The sequence below is a fragment of the Acanthochromis polyacanthus genome, chromosome 10 (assembly GCF_021347895.1).
Source record: "Acanthochromis polyacanthus isolate Apoly-LR-REF ecotype Palm Island chromosome 10, KAUST_Apoly_ChrSc, whole genome shotgun sequence".
Taxonomy (NCBI): Eukaryota; Metazoa; Chordata; class Actinopteri; family Pomacentridae; genus Acanthochromis; species Acanthochromis polyacanthus.
This window is the reverse complement of record NC_067122.1, coordinates 1368859-1385692: the sequence shown is the minus strand read 5'-3', so window position 1 is coordinate 1385692 and position 16834 is coordinate 1368859. Positions and strand designations below refer to the sequence as shown.

Here is a 16834-nt window from a genome sequence, read left to right as displayed (position 1 = left end):
GTAGTTTTAGAATCGGTTGTTGCTTGAGGTACGGACCCGTACCCGTAGCCTGTGGACTACGGATACGGCACTTGCCATTTGCCAATCAGATACGCAAGATCTGGTCACGTGACTCCCGGTAGACGCTAGCGGTGTGGACCCGTAGCATCGGTACTACAGGTACGGACCCTAAACCTGACCCTAACACTAACCCTAACCTTTGCTTACCTTTCAACAGTTTGCAGTGGTTAGCAGCTTCTTGACTCGCGAGACTCGCGTACGGGTCCGTATCTGTCTGGCAAATGGAAAGTGCCGTATCGTACCGGTCCGTATCTGTAGACACTACCTTTAGAATATTTGGTAGCAAAATCTGTCGATCACCGTGAAAAGCAAAGCAGAGCTGGGACTGATGGGATTGTACCACCAGGATCTCTTGATCCCCAGACTTTCCGTTAAGTTACATTACTGGATAAATGTACACTGACAGTCATTAAAAACTTTGAGACCATATTTTTCAACATAATTTTTATTTGTTTAGCATATTGGCATACAGAAACAAAAATCTAAAGTTTCAAGAATGATTTCAAAATAAAGAATTTCACAAAAGACAAAACAAATACCGAGTATGGCCTCCATTTGCTTCGATGCTGGCAGCAATCCGTCGGCACATGCTTTGGACCAGGCTTCTGATTGTGGGTTGGAACAGCCCATACGCCTGGCTACATCACTGTAGCTCAAACCGGCCTCCACCATACCCAGTGCCCAGAGACGTTGTTCATGTGATAGACGCGGCATGATGCTGTTCACTGGACTAACAATGGTGACCTTTTTTGGGCCTTTTTATAGGCCTTCAAAACCCATTCTCAAATTGTGCAGATACTCACTGAGTATCGCTTGGTGTGTATTTGATTCACTTTTGCAAAGTGACCAACCCATATGCAATGAATCATGACAAAATAAATCATCATTATCTCAACTACCAGGGCACTAGATCATCAGTAAATCCACAATTAGAGGTCGTCCGATGTATCGGCCGGCCGATGTTTTGGGCCGATGGATGAATTTTTTTCAACATCGGCCATCGGCCGATGGAATAAATAAAAAGCTGATTTTTGATCAGGCACCCTTAAGGCCACCGCTTACTGATGGGGTCCTTTAGCTGGAGGACCCCGGGTTCAGAGCAGCGTGGAGTTGGGAGATGGGACACGCCGAGTGCAATCTATCAGGCTCCCGAAAAGGTAAAAGATTTGTTTCTTTGTTTTAACGAATACACAGTGTTGATGTAGCCTTTAAAAATCTTTACTGAGTGGGTATTAAACCGTAGGTTAGCTGTTTAACTTCCAGCGTCAGGCTCAAACATGCAACAATCCTCCATGTTAGCATAGTTAGCAAATAACTTAGCTACATAGTGAGGCTTCAACAACAAAAAGACTAACGATTTGGTTCATGCCACAGACATACAAAGAGCACTAATGCGTATTGCAAAAGCATTATTGAGAATATGTGCAGTAGGCAATGACAGATCCACTTGTTGCGTCTTGGCTCCAGGATTAATCTTGGCTCCAGGACTAAAAACATGTCCGCTAAAGTTTGGTTAAGTTACATACGACCTCCTGACATAATAACAATTGCACAGTCGGCTTAAGCTATCTCTGCAGTCGCACCTTTAGCGGTGTCATCAGTTTTCAACTTTAATTTAGTACAGTGATGGAAACGTAAAGGGAATTATTAGCCAATAGCGAAGCCTAAGAGCTACGTAATTAAGTAATAGAAGTCTAGTTATGCTAGAGATAACTTTTATATCAGCAGCACCACACATGAGTTAGTGTTGGTTTGATCCTGTAATTGAATATAGTTGTTCATCAAAAGCTGTGTGGGATAACAAAACACTCATGTTGTGCAAGATTACTCATATTTTATGTAATGAATGGAGTAAAAAAACAAAAAAAACAAAAAAAACCCACTGTATTGCAATATAATTATTATACTTTTAATGTAGTAATAATAATACAGGAAAACAAACAGTATTTTAAAGTTTTTATTACAAAAACAACTGGTGAAAAAAGGTATTTGTTATAAAAATAAGATGGAAAACTTCTGGATTATTGACAGCCTTTACAAATTAAACAGTAATTTAATGTCTATTCCTCATTAATTTCTTACACAATTGTCCAATGGTACTTACATTAACCTTTTTTTTTTTCCTGCAGGCAATGGCTGCGCAAACACAAAACCCTATATGGGATCATTTTACCCAACCAACGCCGGGGAAAGCCAAATGCAACATTTGTAGCAACACAATCAGCATGGGAGCAGATGTTAAAAAGAAAATGAACACATCAAACCTGTGGGGTCATTTAAAGAGTCGTCATCCACTGGCATACCATGAGGCAATAAAGAAAAAGGATGAAATGGCCTTATCAGTTTCACAGCCACAGCAACCTACGCTAGTTCAGCTATTTGATGCCAAGAGAAAATGGGGAAATAATGACCCAAGGTCAAAGAAGTTTGACAAGATGATTGTCGAAATGATTGCCACAGACAATCAACCCTTCACTGTGGTAGATGATATCGGATTCAGGAGAGTGTTGCAACATGCAGAGCCTCGGTACAACTTTAAGTCTGAAAAGTACTACCGCACTACTGTCTTGGAAGACATCTACAACAAAGTTCAGGAGCACATTCAAGAACTAGTGTCATCCAAAGATAAAGAAGTTGAACCATTCCTGTCTTTCACAACCGATTGCTGGTCAGGGGACACAGAGTCATTGATGAGCCTCACGTGCCACTTTATCAATGAGGAATGGAAAAGGCAGCAGGTTGTCCTGAATGTGAAGGCAATGACTGGCTCGCACACTGGCGAATACATTAGTGAGATGTTTTTGGCAATGCTTGAGCAATGGCATATACCACTTGAGAGAGTTTTTTTGGTGCTAAGAGACAGCGGAGCCAACATGGTTAAAGGGCTCAAGCTTGCTGAAGTACCAGATCTGAGTTGCTCAGCCCATACCCTGCAGCTGGTCATCAATGAAGGACTAGCCAGCCAGCGAGCCATTGTTGACATCATAGCGAAGCTAAAGCACTGCGCCACGCATTTCAATCATTCTATCCTGGCAAAGCAACGTCTGCAGAAAATTCAATCTGACCTAGGCCTACCACTACACAACATTTTGCAAGATGTGCCAACACGCTGGAACTCTACACTCCATATGATGCAGCGGATGCTTGAACAAAAGCGCGCTTTAAATGTTTATGGAGGAGAATACGGAAAGTTCACAACCCTAAGTGCAGACCAATGGGAGTTGGTTTCAAATACCATTGACACACTTGCACCTTTTGAAGAAGTTACATTGGAGATGAGCCACTCAGAGTCCTCCATATCATGCATCATCCCAAGCATTGCTGTACTTAAAATGATACTGAGAGCTGAAGGCCCTTCCACACGAGGAATCAAAACACTCCGCCAAACTATGCTGCAAAGTCTTGAGAGGAGATTTGCAAAAATGGAGGATTCGAAGATATTGGTACTTTCCACCCTTTTGGATCCAAGGTACAAGGCCAATGTTCTGTCTGCAGCCACACGGGACCCAGTACAGATGTGGATACAGGAGGAACACTCGTTGTTGTCTGCTGTCTCCCCACATGCGTCCACCAGCTCTGACCATGGTAAGTAGTATTCTAAGAGTTGTCCCAGATACGGAGCAGTAAACTAGAAATATGTTGCTAACTTTTACACCTCTATATGTCCACAGATGATGCAACCCAGCCGAAACAAAAGAGAGTGGCTGCTGAGGTGGAAGAAAGACCAAGGCCTGGACTAGTTGAGCAAATGTTTGCAAATATTCTGCAAACAACATCTCCCGATGAGACTGCACAAGAGTCTGACATCTCATCCCAGCTTGATCAGTACCTGCATGAGCCACTGATAGATCGAAAGACTGGTAACCCTTTGGAATGGTGGCAACACAATGCCGTTCGATTCAATCTACTTGCACCCATTGCCCAAAAGTTTCTGTCTGCACCCCCTTCGTCAGTTCCCAGTGAAAGGGTTTTTAGTGAAGTGGGAAATATTTACACTACAAAAAGGAACAGGCTCACAGGAGAAAATGCTGAAAGACTGTGTTTTTTGCATTACAATCTTCCTCTTCTAAAATGGGAGTATTAAGGAAAGTGTCAGATCCAACAAAACACTGTTTACATGCACAGTTCTTTAAAATCTTGGTAGTGTAAGTAGCACACTGCAAATAAGTTTGTTTTTTCATAAATGTTTCAACTTTGCAACTGTTTACATATTTATTCTTTATATTTGTGTGATGCTTCACTTTTTCCATGTTGCATAAATATGAACAAAGGATTTGTTAAGGCACTGAGGACAGTTGATCCAAAGACTGAAGGTTAATGTCCATTTTATTTTTAACTCTGGTATTTTATTTTGTGTTTTATTTTGTGTAATGTGTATATTTGTGTTTATTTATTTCTAATGCCAAACTGCACTACATTTTTATTTATATTTTAGAAGTGTTCATTTTATTGTGTGATAACATTAATCATTGATACTGAGCAATTTGCACTGAAGCCACTTTTCAATTTACAGTTTTACAGTTTGATTTGTTTACAAAATCTCACTCAGGTTACGTTTTGATATTGTATTTTTTGTGTGCAATTTAAAGTTTTATTGTGTGATAACATTAATCTTTGATACTGAGCAATTTGCACTGAAGCCACTTTTCAATTTACAGTTTTACAGTTTGATTTGTTTACAAAATCTCACTCAGGTTACGTTTTGATATTGTATTTTTCTGTGTGCAATTTAAAGTTAAATAAATGTTAAGAGTTCTACTACTGCAATGGTAGAGTTTAATTTTTAGCATACACATGTTTCTTCTTTTAGTGTCGCAAATTCGCAATTGTCTTTCATAATCAATGCTTTGTACATATACTGATATATATATATATATATATATATATATATATATATAGGTATATCGGCCTTGAATATCGGCTTCCAAAATCGGCCTTAGATATCGGCCATCGGCTGAATTTTTTTTCAAAAATCGGCATCGGCCTTTAAAAATCCCACATCGGTCGACCTCTATCCACAATGAATAATTACAACCCCCCTACAAGTAGAATTCTGCGTACATTTCTACCTCAAAGTTTCTATTGACTGTCAGTATACAATATGAAAAGCATACAACATTAACGTCCAGATTTAGGTCTTAATGGCAGCAGGGTCAATTCAGACCACCAACACTTTCTAGTTTCTCCTAGGGGCACAGATGTTGATACCAGTCCAGAAAAGAACTGTAATTCTGCCACTGAATTCTGGATTTGACCCCAACGACCCCGGCAATTTGTTGTGCAGCAGTTACACAAGCGTTCACCATCAAACAACAAAAGCAGTAAAACAGTTAAAGGAATAGGAACGATTAAAGGAAATGTTTTAAAAATGGAAAAAACACAGTAAAACAATTACAAGCAAAATAAAAGCCATTTAAAGAAAAATCAAACAAAACATAAGATAGACAGGGAGATCAGCAGCAATCTTGGTCATTTAGTCAGACGTAGAAAAAGTTTTCAATCAACGATGTAATCAGGTAGAGGACTTTTCTTTGGTCTGCACTGTTTGAGACACCAGATTACATTGCCCACATCAAGAAAGGGATTCTGTGGAGAGGCTGACATGAGACAGTTTTTAGTCTCAGCATGTTTAGCCCTAAAATCATGGGAGTCAAACCTGACATAAAAACTGTTTAGACTTTGAGCCAGCTCTAAATCAGAATTATAACCGCTGAGCTGAACTCTCTCATTGACACATTAATTAGTCCCAGTGATCAGATTCATGCCGTCCCAGACTGAACTGAGGTTGTTCATTTTGAGCTGAGACTCAAGTTTGTCTTTGTATTGTCTTTTGTGGGTCCTGATCTCCTACTTTATTTCCTTCTGTCGGTTATACAGATTTAGTGTATTTCCTTCTCTGAAGACTGTTTTCTTTCTGTACAGTAGGTCTTTAAGATTCTTAGAAAGCCATGGCTTAGTGTTTGGATATAGTTTAACAGTTTTTTTCAGGAATAACACTGGTTTCACAGTCTGTGACCCAGCTGCTCACAACATCAGTCGGTTCATCAATATCAGCTGAGGACTCCTTAAACACGTCCCAGTCAGTAACCTCCAGACATCCCTGCAGAGTGTGACAAACTTTCACTCTGATGTTCTGCACTTTGCCTTGCTTCAGTACAGTGGTAGACAGGGATAAGGAGGATGCAGTTGTGGTCAGAGGAACCCAAAGGAGGGAGGGGGATTTGTAGCGCTTGTATCACTGATACAACCCTTTAAACTACTGGACCAATTCTAGGTTCTGAAGGAGTGGGGAAACAACACTAAATTTAGACCAGAGACCATGTACTTTAAATACAAAAGCCGGCACTTTAGTGAATTTTTGACACAGATTTAAGACAAACAATATTCAATGTTAACAACTGTTCGACAATCCCTGCAGGTAAAATAAAAATAGGAAAAATAAAGGTGCTTCACTCTTTTCCCTTTTTTAGGTTCTTCCTTTCAGTATTAGAAACAGTTTAGTTCACTGAACCACTTTGTTTGAGCAGTTTGTTAGGTTAAACTCTTTATCTTAGATTCAACTACACTCTTTTCATTAGTTTAGACCAGTCTGTTAATGGTTATCTTATTTAGGCTACAAGTTTGTACCTATTTTGAGTTTAGTTATACTCTTGAGTTAACTCTTCCTTCTATTTCACAGGTAAAAAAAAGTAAAACCACAATTCCCAAATGAAAATGAATTGCAACACAATCCCATCTCACTCATAACTGATAATTATGAACAACCATGAACATGTAACATTTCAGTTTCACTTCAAGTTCAGTTCCAATTATGTTCTCAGTTCCAGTTCAGTTGTTTACTCCAACTCAGTTTAGTTCAAATAGAGGAAAAAGAAAGAATCCAATACTCCTACCACTCAGGCAGCGAGTTTACCAACAGCTCCAAAGTGACAGCAGTGTCCTCACGGGCACGATGAAGATGAGTTCTTGTCACTGAAAACAGAGTTCACGGGTCTGGCTCGCCATCTAAAATCCCACGTCGTGTGTGCCTCGTCTCCTCGCACGCCACGGAACAGAAAGTCTCTGACCAATTCAGCAGGACCAAAAAACCTGACCTGCACAACAGGTCATAAATAAAATGAATTATCCTGGCTACATGAACTAAAACTGCAACTCTGTATGCTTGTGCATATTAACATTACTGCTAAGTCGCTCATCAAAGAAGACATGGTTGCAGAGCAGCATTTTTGATTCTAAAAGCATTATCCTTTAAACAAAATGAAATGTTTTAAATGCAGTGAAACTCTTCCACTAACATGACATGTACTGATACACATTTGGTCTCCTCAATAAACAAAACATTCACCGCTAAACAGAATTAACGATTTCCTCCACGTTTCAACATTAGCCCTTTTGCTAGCATCCACGTGCGTACATGTTGCTGAAAAAGTTTACCATAAAACAAATCAAAACTCACCAAAAACCGTTGCGGTTAACTTCAACACAATCCTCGCGCATCAGCAACCGGGCTGGTTTCTTTTCCCAATCTCCAATAAACTCGTTTTAAAGAAGTTTCGTTCATTATTTTTCTCTGCTTTTCTCCTCTCCGTCTGTCGTCTGCTCTCTGCTGCGCTGTGCAGTGCACGTTTTGGTTAAAGGCACGAGGCAGCAAAACGCTTAAAGGGCAAGGAGCGTTGTAATTTTTAACAGCCATACTTTTAATCATTTTAATTAAAGGAGCTTTCTGACTGTTTTTAACTGACTTTCAATTAATTAAATGAACATATTTCAAGCAAATGAACTTATTTATGCATTTTAATCATCAGATTTTAACTCTTCGTGGATCAGATGTAACCTTTTCAATGTTTTTATGTAGAGATGCACCGATCAATCGGCCGCCGATTTAAAAAGCCGGTTTTATATCCAATCGGCCCCAACCGGTGACCGGCCGATCACTGTCTTAATTTGCCGGTTTTCCCCATAGGTTTTCCCAGGGCAAACTGATCCGCATGGGCATGCACCCCGCATGGGCATGCACCGCGCATGCGCATGCGGGTCAAGCACTGCGTATCGGCTCAGAGCAAAACAGCTAAAAACTAGCAAGACTCAGGAACAAAACATGTCGGTAATATGGACTTATTTCACTGTGTGCCAGAGCGACCCAAAACACGCTGTTTGTAATGCTTGCAAGTCAAAAGTCAGCCGTGGAGGGTCAACGCCTAAGACATTTGGAACAACAAACTTAATACGCCACTTGGAAAAGAAGCACGCAGGCTTGTTTAGCAAATATAAGGACGACAATGCCGCTAAGAGGAGGGATGTGGCAGAGTCGCAGCAGCCACAACAACCATCCGCCGTGGCTCCTATGTTCGACATCAACACTGAAAAGTCCAAAGCCACCACTATGAAAATAATGGAGTTCATGGCACTGGACGACCAGCCGTTTAGCGTTGTACAGGATAAAGGCTTCGTAAATCTGATGAAACACCTGAATCCACGGTACAAATTACCAAGCAGGCGGTACTTTTCTGACACGGCGCTGCCAGAGTTGTTTGAGAGCGTGTCAGGCCACATACACAAACTGCTGGACGGCACTAAATCCCCGGTCAGTTTCACAACGGACATTTGGACTTCTAACGTGAGCTTAATGTCAATGTTGAGCCTGACTGCTCAGTGGCTGGATGATGAGTTTGAGCTACATCAAGTCCTTCTACACTGTGAAGAATGCCCCGGGTCCCACACCGCCGACAATCTAAGAGCCAAATTTGAAAAAATGTTGGTGGAGTGGAAAATCGACAAGAAGAGGGTTCATGTTGTGTTACGTGACAACGCTCGGAATATGACCAAAGCACTGGATGATGGCAACTTCCCCAGTCTCCCGTGTATGGCACATACACTCCAGTTAGCGGTGAGTGAGGGACTGCACTCTCAACGCACTATCACTGACGCTGTGGCAACAGGCAGGAGAATAGTCACGTACTTTAAGCACTCATCGCTAGCCTATTCAAAACTCCACGCTATCCAGGAGGAGTTGGGTCAACCCACGAAGCGCTTGCAACAAGATGTCCCGACGAGGTGGAACAGCACATTTTATATGTTGCAGTCGCTGTTGGAACAGAAACGTGCCCTGGGCTTATACGCAACAGAACACGAGCTCCCGGTCGTACTCACCACAAATCAGTGGGGTTTAATTGAGAATGTGGTGAGCATCCTTGAACCTTTTGAGGAGCTCACTAAGACAGTTAGCTCCTCGTCAGCCACCGCCGCAGTTGTCATCCCTGAAATCACTGCACTGAAGCGCCTTTTGGGGAGAGCAGCAGACACAGACCGTGGTGTGGGCACCGCCAAAGTCACGCTGTTGGAAGCGGTCCAGAGAAGGTTTGCAGACATCGAGAAGAATCCACTGTACGCAGTGGCCACTGTTCTGGATCCCAGGCAAGTTATAACTTACTGCTAATAATGTTTATTAGCCCACTACTGTTCTTAAATGAATAAGCCTTTGCTACTGAGCTATAGGCTAATGTGTTTGCAGGAGTATATCAAAACATAAAATTAATTTAAAAAAATGTGTTGGCCTTTTAGTGCCTCCTTGTGTATGTGCAGAGTGCACAACATTTATGTATTGCCTGGCCAATGTGGCTATATAATAAAAATAAAATTATTTGGTCTGTTGATACAGATACAAAACCTGCTACTTCTCAGCAGAAGTAAAGGATGAAGTGAAAAGGGTGCTTCTGAACATGCTGGACACCAGTGCCAGCAGACCCACACCTGATCAGCCTTCTGTGGAACTTGCAGCCAAAAGGACAAGTCGACTGCTTTCCGTGCATGATGAGATACTGAAGGAGGTTGCTAGCAATGAGGAAGAGCAACTGCTGTGCAGCCCTTCATCTGTGCAGTTACATCGTTACCTGTCCGAGTCGCCCATCAGGAGATCTGAAGATGAAACTGTAAATGATGTACTGAAATACTGGCATGAAAACAAAACACACTACCCTGCACTTGCCCCACTTGCCCAAGCCTACCTCTCTGCTCCATGTACAAGCATCGATAGTGAGCGCTTGTTTAGCTTGGCTAGTAATGTCATAGATGAAAAAAGAAACAGGCTTTCTGGTGAGAAGGCAGAGATGCTTCTGTTTGTGAAGAAGAACCTGCCATTGATGGTTAAGTGATTTCATGGAGTACTTTGTTCACAACCTAAAGCAACCTGTTTTGTATTGTCTTTTTATCCCATATTATGATGCACTTCTTTTATTTAGAGATTTCAGGAGAGGCCAAAGGTCTGAAATGTGGTGCAATTTACTTTGAGGACCAGTTTTCATTTTCAAGTACATACAGTGCACTTTATATTTTGTTTGTGTTAGTATTTTAGTTTTATCTTATATTATATGCTGCACTTTTTATTTTGAAATATTAAAAGAGGTGGTGCAATTTACTTTGATCACCAGCTTTAATTTTCAAGTACACCGATTTCATTGCACTTTATTTTTTTTAGATGGGGTTAAAGTTTTCTTTTGTAATAACTACTGCTGCTTGTGTTGAGGTGTTGAAAGCCTGAAATATATTGACTGTGATGTGACATTGAAAGTCAACTATTCCAGTGTTTCTCAAATTGGGGTACAAGTACCCCTTGGGGTACCCAGAGGTACTGGAGGGGTAGTAAATAAATTACATTGTACCAGGCAAATGCTGGGATGTTTTTGAATGTTGTTTGAATATAAGTTAATTATTGACCTGTAAACTGGACTGAATGTTATGGTCAGTGTTGAAAATAAATCTGCTCAGGAGGCACTGTTGAAGGTTTTATTCTTGAAAAGGAGGGTTATGATAGCATATAGCCTATCATTAGTTGTGGTTTTAATTGTAGTTATATAAGAAAAATGTTGTCTGGTAGAGGGGTACTTGTATTAAATTTGGGAAAGGCTACTCAAGCCAAACAAATATGGTGTCTATTATATGATTATAATTATTTCTCAGATAGAAAATCGGTATCGGAAAAACCGGTTTTGGCAGGTCAGACCTCCTTTAAAACCGGAAATCGGTATCGGCCAAGAATTTTGCAATCGGTGCATCTCTACTTTTGAGCATTGTGAGTTTACCAGCCTTTTCCTTCTCAAGAAATTCAGACAGTTGAACCCAGAAGTTTACTTACACTGTATAAACGACACATAACCCGTTTTTTTTAATTTACACGATCTGACATTAAATCTGGCAATGCTTCTCCTGTTTTGTCAGTTAAGATGACCAAAATTATCTTTAAATGCCAGAATAACGAAAGAGAGATTTTTTTTTTTAGAGAATTTTTATTATTTTATTCACAGTCAGAAGTTTGCACACATTAAGATTGCTATGCCTTCAAGATGATGTCCTGACTTTGAAAGCTTTTGATAGATTAAGATGTATTTTCAGGCAGACCTCAAACACACTGCTTCCTTGTGTGACGACATTAGAAAATCTAAAGAAATCAGCCAAGACATCAGGAAGACATTTGTGGGCCTCCACTGGTGTGGTTCATCCTTGGGTGCAATTTCCAGATTGCTGTGGTTTGACGTTTATCTGTCCAAACAATTACATGCACAGATCAACACCATGGGAATGTCAAGCCATCCTACTGCTCAAGATGGAGATTGGTTAAGGTTAGGATTGTTTTGGAGGGAAATGTGCTCATCAACCCCAGAACAAAAGCAAACGATCTTGTGAAGATGCTGGCTGAGGATGGCCTGAGTACACCATCCCAACTGTGAAGCATGGGGGTGGCAGCACCATGTTGTGGGAGTGTTTTTGCTGCAGGAGGGACTGGTGCACTTCACAAAATAGATGGCATCAAGAGGATAGAACATTATGTGGAAATATTGAAGCAACATCAGCCAGCAAATGAAAGCTTGGGCTTAAGAAACTGTGCACTACTGACTTAGAACTGCTTTCTGTTTCACTGTGCCCTCCATATCTGCCTCAGAAACTTCCACAGATATTTGTGAAACTTGTCTATATCTGTCCAAAGGCCAGTGAAATAAATGCCTGTGGGCTTATCCATCAGGTCATCCAGACACTTCAGTCCAACTCCCCTAACATCAGTCTGGGAGACATGAACCACTGCACACTAAAACAGACACTGAGAGACTTCCATCAGTACATCACATGCCCCACTAGATGAGACAAAATCTTTGATCTGTTACAACTAGGCATGCCACGATTCACTCAACTCACGATACGCTTCGAATCACGCTTCGAATCATGTACAACGCAAAAGGCAAATGACTGATTTTTTATTATTATTATTATTTCTCTTTTTAGCAATAGTGTTTTCTCTTATGCTCTTTGCAATACAAATTAGACCTAGCAGTAAATGACAAAAAAATTGCATCAGTTCTCTTCTTTTCTTTTTTTTTGTTTTACAATACTGTTTTTTTCCTATCCTCTTTATACCTGCATAGGAAATGACTGGAAAGTGGAAACTGTTTTGTCAACTCTCAAATCCTGTTTTTTTCCTTTTTTGTTACAATAGGCCTACTGCCTTCTTTTCAATAAATCAGGACAGTATCAAGATTTTTTCCCCGTTATTTCAGATCAAGTTAACTCTATTTAAAACCAGGCATAAACTAAGACATTATACGAACATAACAAAGCTTGTTTTTTTTTTTTACACTCTTTTCAAATAAATACTGCATCAGAGAATGTTTTTTTTTTTAATTCCTGAGGTAGACAAGCCAGGCACAAACAAAGGCATATTTATTTTTGTCTGAACGAAAATTGAATACCAATTTAAAATTAAAGCTGCAAGCAGCGATGGACGGGTCCTCGCATCCACGCTGGTCGGTGAATCCACGCACGTCCACCAGGTGGCGCTGTGACTGAGAGTGTATGTCGGCCTCTGAATCGCATCTGGACCAGAGTCCAGTCATACATGTAAAATTGCAGCCAGACTGTAGCATGTTCAGAGCAGTTATAGAGCATTTCCTGTCTATCCACCAGGTGGCGCAGCGACTGAGAATGTATTTCAAACAGTGGATGTGATCAGGGTTGGACTCTGATCAGTCATGTAAAGTTTAAGGCTGATTGGAAAACGTACAGGCTACTTATAAAGCATTTCCTGTCCGTCCAACAGGTGGCGCCATGACTGAAAGGGTATGTTGGCCTATGGAATTGATCAGGATTGCAGTGTGATTACACATGTAAAGTTTGAGGCAGATTGGTGCATTCAGAGGATAGTTATAAAGCAGCTGTTGTTTCATGGCGAAGCATCAAAACTGTGATGGTCGCCATGGCCACACCATTTGGCTTCTGGTTGAACTTTTGATAACTTTTCCAAACCAAGTCCTGCTGTGTGGACTGACAAAATTTCAGGTCTCCTGGAATTATCCCCTAGGAGGTATTCACTCTCAAAAATGAGAAAAATCATCAAAAATCTCACAATCAATCCAAGATGGCCAACTTCCTGTTGGATTTAGGGCATGGCTCCAAGAGGCTTTTTTGTGCGTCCTGATGTGCTCTATAAGCCTCCCAAATTTCATGGATGTAGGTGAAACGTGCTGGGGGGGCTGTTTGTTAAAAATACTGTAGGGGGCGCTATAGCATGTGCAGTGCCGAGATGCATACAGTGTTGTTCCTTGGGTCCATGGTGATGTGTGTGGTAATTTTTGTGAGCATCGGAGTGTTCCTAACCTGTCAGAAAGGGCTTTGTTTTTCATGGCGATATTTGGTTGCTACGGCAACAGCGTTGCATGAAATGTCACACCCTTGACAGTGTGGGATTGTCAAGAGGTGAAGACTCGACTGACCAATTTTCAGCATGATATCACCAAGTTTGGGGCCATTGTACCTGAAAATATAAGGCCTTAAACTTACTATTACCAACAGGTGGCGCTATGACTTTTTCAGAATTTATGAGTGTGGATGTGTTCAGACTGGACCTGGTGTCCATCATGTGAAGTCTGAGGCAGATAGGATGTTGTTCAGCTGAGATATGAATCGTTAAATTTTCATGGCGAAATATGGAAATTGTTTGGCCGCCACAGACACGCCCTTTGATGACAAGTCACCATTTTCACTGGGATGCATCATCAATGTGTTCAGGCTGTTGTCACTGCATTTGAAGTGAATATGATCAACCGGGTAACAATAGTGCATGAAAGTGTAAAAGATGTCTATTTCCTGAAACCACAAGGTGGCGCTATGACTGTCAATGAATATCCCGATGTGGATGACATCAGGACAGGACTGTCATCATACATGTAAAGTTTCAGGCAGATTGGAGCATGTTGAGAAGAATTAGACACCAATTCCTGTTTCATGGCGAAGGATCAGTTGTTTGAGGCTCCGCCATGGCCACACCTTTTGGCTTCTGGTTGAGTTTTTGATAACTTTTCATCAGAAAGGTCTGGTGCATGTACTGGCCAAATTTCAGTTCTCTCAGACTTATCCACTAGGAGCTATAAATTTTGACAAATGTACAGCAAATTCAAGATGGCCGACTTCCTGTTGGGTTTAGGGTGTGGCTGTGATTGACTTTTTGGTGTGTCCTGATGTGGTGCATATGCCCACCAAATATTGTAGCTGTAAATAAAACATTGTGGAAGTTGGCCTAATGACCACTTTTTCAATTTTGCAGGTGGCGCTATAGAGCCATTTTTCCACACATATGCGCAACTCCCATAAAATATCAAATTTTTCGCCAGTCCTGATGTGCACGCCAAATTTCACGCGTTTTGGTTCATGATAAGGCCCCCAAAAAGGCAATTCATTTGCCGGGAGAAATTAATTTTGACAAATTTACAGCAAATTCAAGATGGCCGACTTCCTGTTGGGTTTAGGGCGTGGCTGTCATTGACTTTTTGGTGTGTCCTGATGTGGTGCATATGCCCACCAAATATTGTAGCTGTAAATGAAACATTGTGGAAGTTAGCCTAATGACCACTTTTCAATTTTGCAGGTGGCGCTATAGAGCCATTTTGCCACACACATGCGCAACTCCCATAAAATATCAAATTTTTCGCCAGTCCTGATGTGCACGCCAAATTTCACGCGTTTTGGAATATGATAAGGCCGCCAAAAAGGCAATTCATTTCCCGAGGAGCGATTAAGTTTGAAAAATTTACAGCAAATTCAAAATGGCCAACTTCCTGTTGGGTTTAGGGCGTGGCTGTAATTGACTTTTTGGTGTGTCCTGATGTTCTGCATATACCCACCAAATATTGTAGCTGTACATGAAACATTGTGGCAGTTGGCCTAATGACTACTTTTTCAACTTTGCAGGTGGCGCTATAGAGCCATTTTGCCACGCACATGCGCAACTCCCATAAAATATCGAATTTTTCGCCAGTCCTGATGTGCATGCCAAATTTCACGTGTTTTGGAGTATGATAAGGCCGCCAAAAAGCCAATTTACTTTACGGGAGAAAAAAATAAAAATAAAAAAAATAAAAATAATAATAATAATAAACCCAAGGGTTTCAATTGGGTCCTTGGCACCGCTGGTGCCTTGGACAGTCGGTGCCCTTGCACCGCCTGTCCTTCGCACCCTCGGTGCTCGGACCCTAATAAACCCTAGGGTTTCAATAGGGTCCTTGGCACCGCTGGTGCCTTGGACAGTCGGTGCCCTTGCACCGCCTGTCCTTCGCACCCTCGGTGCTCGGACCCTAATAAAGTTTTAAAAGAAGTGGCGGCAGACAAAGCGTGTCTAAATAAATGTTATTGCGTTCTTACAATGCATCATATTGTTCATATGGTTTTACTTTAGCTCTGAGTCAAAAATGATTAAAATCCATGAATAATAAAAGAAGGTTATTTTAGAATATCCATCTTAAAATGCAGTGGCGTGGAATAGGTAAGAAAGCACAAAAAGAGGCAATAAAGTAGACATCTTCCTGTGTCAAATATAGTGGGGTCATAAATGACGCCAGTCGGTCATTTTAGTCGCTAAAATAGCTTGGTCGCTTGAGGGTTAATCATCTCAATGATGCGCAAAAAAAGGATGGACTGCACGCTGCCAATAAAATTACAGACAAACATGTCTACTTTGAGAAACACAAGATGAGGGTGTCCCTGGCTGCGCAGACACTGAGTCGCTCTGTGTCAGTGGCTCTCCGCACAATGAGGGATCTTGGGTACTCTCAGTTTAAAGACTGTGAGGCAACGGCAGAATTCATTGAGGTAATACTATTAATGATTATAGAACCAAGTACATGTTTTAAAAAAACAAAAAAATAAAATTTGATTTGAGCATCAGGAACAATTTGTTGACAATTCTGACTGATTCTAAATTCAACATCCAAATGTTGTCATAAACCATGATTGTTATGATCTAGGCGGTTGTGAACCCATGCAGCAGGCAATCAGACAGACGGGTGAATTAATGATGATTTAATAAAGCAATATATATACATATATATATATATATATGTATATATATACATATATATGTATGTATAACAGAAAACTCTTAATCTGGGAAGCAAGGGGAAATAACAGAATGGAGAACTAACTGAATTGAAGTAAGGGCGGACCCGAAGGCCGAGGTAAAAACTAAACACAAATCTAAACTAACCAAGGAAGGGAACTGACTGGAGAATCCGGAAAACAGGGGGAACGGACCAGAGGGAGCCGGAGATGAGGGGCGCAACGATGGCTGAGGAGCAGATTGTCCAAGCGCAGACGGAGGGGAGAAAGCGGAGCCGGCAAGGTAATTTAACTGAGTGAATTGGAGTCCAGGTTGTGGCGAGCATATGGTGAGAAGCATGAAACAGAGTCCAAACAGCGAAGTGTATGTGGCGACATGCGGTTTGTAGAGTCCAGTGTG

General features: G+C 41.1%; 1 protein-coding gene across 1 annotated transcript in view; it reads right to left on the bottom strand.

Moving 5' to 3' along the window:
* Positions 1-16834, bottom strand: part of LOC127535786 (gastrula zinc finger protein XlCGF26.1-like) — a gene marked incomplete at its 5' end in the record, with an annotated part of 47986 nt that overhangs the window by 20826 nt on the left and 10326 nt on the right. The window lies entirely within an intron of this gene.